The 4,365-nt window shown below is 38.6% G+C and overlaps 1 pseudogene; it reads right to left on the bottom strand.

Moving 5' to 3' along the window:
* Positions 1–1,823, bottom strand: part of LOC122453677 — a 70,509-nt pseudogene extending 68,686 nt beyond the window's left edge.
* Between the last annotated feature and the right edge of the window lie 2,542 nt (positions 1,824–4,365).

The following is a 4,365-nucleotide window of genomic DNA, read 5'->3' as shown; positions in this document are numbered from 1 at the left end:
TTTATTTTTATTAGTTGGAGGCTAATTACTTTACAATATTGTAGTGGGTTTTGTCATACATTGACATGAATCAGCCATGGATTTACATGTATTCCCCATCCCGATCCCCCCTCCCACCTCCCTCTCCACCCGATTCCTCTGGGTCTTCCCAGTGCACCAGGCCCGAGCACTTGTCTCATGCACCCAACCCAGGCTGGTGATCTGTTTCACCCTTGATAATATACATGTTTCGATGCTGTTCTCTCGAAACATCCCACCCTCGCCTTCTCCACAGAGTCCAAAAGTCTGTTCTGTACATCTATGTCTCTTTTTCTGTTTTGCATATAGGGTTATCGTTACCATCTTTCTAAATTCCATATATATGTGTTAGTATACTGTATTGGTCTTTATCTTTCTGGCTTACTTCACTCTGTATAATGGGTTCCAGTTTCATCCATCTCATTAGAACTGATTCAAATATATTCTTTTTAACGGCTGAGTAATATTCCATGGTGTATATGTACCACAGCTTCCTTATCCATTAGTCTGAGAAATCAAAACCACTCCCAGTACTCTTGCCTGGAAAATCCCATGGACGGAGGAGCCTGGTAGGCTGCAGTCCATGGGGTCGCGAAGAGTCAGACACGACTGAGCAACTTCACTTTCACTTCTCACTTTCACGCACTGGAGAAGGAAATGGCAACCCACTCCAGTATTCTTGCCTGGAGAATCCCTGGGACGGCAGAGCCTGGGAGGCTGCAGTCTATGGGGTCGCACAGAGTCGGACACAACTGAAGCGACTTAGCAGTAGCAGCAGTGCTGTATATCAGTTACATCTCAATCGAATCAGAAGAAAAAACAAGTTAGTGTTACCTGCATTTTGTCATTCCTGACTCCTATTCTCAATCTTGAATCTCTCCCTATATGATCTCAGCTAATTCCATGGCTTTGAGTAGCACGTGTTGACTTATAGTTTACTGGGAAGAGAGATAAAGTTAGGTTTTCTTATGACTCTTTTGCTAATATAGTTTTCTAGCAGGTGTTAAGCACTCAATAAATAATTGTGAGTGAAATGAGTGAGGGTTCTACAATAGCTGAGAAATCCTAGAGCTTGTTCTGTTTACTGCAAATGTAGGCAGAAATTTAATGCAAAGAAAATGAAACATACACGTATATTCCATGGTCTTAGGAAACTTTTTTTTTGGCCAATATAGAGAATTTCCATATAATAGCAGGCATTTTAGGAAAAATTAAGCTTCTCATTATAGAATTTGGGGCTTGACTGTCCTTCAATTTATAAAACTGCATGATGAATAGTTATACACAGATCGACCACACATGGTTCTGAGTTATTCAGGGAAAGTGAATCCATTCATTCCATGTTTAATCATCTTACCCGAAATAAAAAGAATAGCAAGCAACCAAATTGTATTGCTGATCCTGTTCGTGACACCAATTGTCTTGCGGTTCAAACTCTTCGCTGAACTCAAGGTAGGCAAGGTTCAAGCTAAGAGGCTGGAAGAAGACTTCAAGGAACGGTAGGAAGTGCAGACACAGTTATTCATTCTCTCCTGGCAGGCATGACAGCCATAACACAGCCTCTCTCCTGGCTGACACAGCAGTTGTAGCAGCAGACATAACATAATACAGCATAACTACAAACAACCTGGGCTTTTCCAGGTGAAGCTTACATAGGCAAACCACGCAAAGTAACCCAGGACCGGGTGAGCACCTGTTGACACGCATGCACAGCGCTGTAAGCGATCCCAGCTGCTGCATAACCGTGCAAGGTCATTGTTGATAGAACGTGGGGTGAGAGGGTGAGAGAGCCTGACTGACGCCATCTTGTTAATTTCCCCACACAAATGCTAAAAATATATTTTTTTCATTTTCAGAGCTTCTTAGAGTCCAGAACTATTTAGATGGTCAATTTCAAAGAGTGAAATAAAACAACGACCACCAGCACTGATACAGCACTAATGAAAATAATAAAGCAAATCACAGAAGACATTTTTAAAGTATTTGTTAACTAGGTATCAGAGACCATTTTACTATGAAGTCTGGTGTTGGAAATCTTCTCCTTAGACCCTACTTCCTGCTCTTTGACAAGGAAATGAATTGACTATCTAACAATTTAAAAAATCTTGGTCAAAATTGCTTAATTTTCAAGGAAATGTCGTTTAAAAGCTAAAAAAAGAAAAGTCTTTGAAACTAAGTAGAAATAATTCTCCTTCTGCATGGTAACTGAATAAAGCAGTATTGACTAGTAAAAGATTGAAAGTTGGTGGTATCTTCTGCTTACTTGTATTTATGTTTTTAAGGAATTCAAGTTAGTACATTTTTAATTGTGAAGTAAAAAATAAAATTTTGAACTACATTTTCTCAGCACAGAAGGGAGGTACATATGGCTTAAGAGCTCTGTTTTGAGCATTGTTCTATCAGTTCTTGCTTTAGTTTTAGCCCTCATCAATGCATGAAGATTAGTAAGTCTGTACTACACGTGCAGGTCTTCTCTGGTGGCTCAGACAGTAAAGAATCTACCTGCAATGCAGGAAACCAGGGCTTGATCCCTGGGTCAGGAAAATCCCCTGGAGAAGGAAATGGCTACTCACTCCAATATTTTTGCCTGGAGAATCCCATGGGCCGTGCCACCTGCAGTCCATGGAGTCGCAAAGAGTTGGACACAACTGAGCAACTCACATATATACACACACAAGTGCAAAAAGCAAAGAACCAAAAAAAGTTGACTCATACTGTTTAAAATGTTTGTATATCTTCCTCTTTTAAGATTTCAATATGCTACATTTTTTTTTCAGAGGCAGCATCTGATAATAAAAGGAGGTACTTATGAAAGATATAGAAATTATTCTTACAATAAAAGGGATACTTCCAATACTTCCAAGTGTGAGATTTGATATGTGATCCCAAGTTGCACCAACAATTTCCATTCAAAAGTTCCTTGAATTAATTGAAATAGTTGCAGAAAAATACCACAAAACCACCCATGGGAAAGGCACAGATCATGTGAATGAGGCCACTTATTTTAGAGATTACTTTACAGATTGATTTTTCTGTATTGGTCAGCCAAATAGCATTAAATTGATTTTTAACAAGTATTTATATTCAGAGACTCAACAAATAAATTTTGCACAATTTTAAATAATGTAATCTATGCAAATATGAATTCTCATCTGTTTCTTTTATTGTTGTACAGTAAATGATCTCTATTAACTGAGTCAATGATCAGAACACAGAGTTTATTTAGCTAATAGGAAACTCTTACAATATATTTCCAAAATTTTCAGTTGATATTTTCTTCAGATAAGCTTCAACTCCATAATGCTGTGACTTCTTGTGAAGAAAGCATATAGATTCTATGTTGCTGTCTATATTATATGTTGTTTTTGAACTATTTTGCAACTCCATGGACTATAGCCCACCAGGCTCCTTTGTCCATGGTATTTCCCAGGCAAGAATACTAGAGTGAGCTGCCATTTCCTTCTCCAGGGGATCTTCCTGACCCAGGAGTCAAACCAGCACTTCCTACATCAGCAGGCAGATTCTTTAAGGCTGGGCCACCAGGGCAGCACCTCTATCATATAGTGCTATAGTAAAACTTCATATATTTAAAATTTTTTATTATATACATATATATGTATATATATATTTGGCAAAGAGAATATAAAATGCAGTTTTGGTTTACTTGAAGTGAAGCTGCAGATTATTAATGCTTCAAAGATAATTTATTTTAAGGAGGGTTTCTTTGTGTGTTTGCTTGTGTCTATGTGGGAGTGGAAGAGAATAAAAAATGATTAAAGTTGACATCTTTAGCTTTCTCCATTTTAAAAAGTAGTATGCTCTGTATGATCTTAGCTGCATATATCAAAGAGTTTTCTGTTTTCACTTGATTTGAGAGTTTATTTGTTTATGTTTTCTCAGGAAGTTTTTACAAACACAAAATTGCAGTGACCTAACATATTACAGATCCAGTTTTTGTTTACTTTCCCCCTACTTGACCACCCACAAGTTGAGTCAGAGATGTACTTTATACATTTTTCTATAACCAAAACCACATGGAGGAAATATGCCTCTTTAAAATGATGAAATTAAGCCCTTCTTGAATTCTGTCTACAGCAAGTAACAGATGAATCTTCTGCTTGTGAATATTGTGTTGTGCCGTGCTCAGTCATGTCTGATTCTTTGCAACCCTTTGGACTGTAGCCAGCCAGACTCTGTCCATGAGATTCTCCAGGCAAGACTGGAGGGGGTTGCCATTTCCTACTCCAGGGGATCTTCCCAACCCAGGGATCGAACCGGTGTCTCTTGTGTCTCCTGTGTCTCCTGCATTGGCAGGTGGATTCTTTACCACTGTGCCACCTGGGAAGT

This window comes from Cervus canadensis, chromosome 15 (genome assembly GCF_019320065.1).
Source record: "Cervus canadensis isolate Bull #8, Minnesota chromosome 15, ASM1932006v1, whole genome shotgun sequence".
Lineage (NCBI taxonomy): Eukaryota > Metazoa > Chordata > Mammalia > Artiodactyla > Cervidae > Cervus > Cervus canadensis.
Note: the sequence above shows the minus strand (reverse complement) of the source record. Positions and strands in the feature narration are given on the sequence as shown.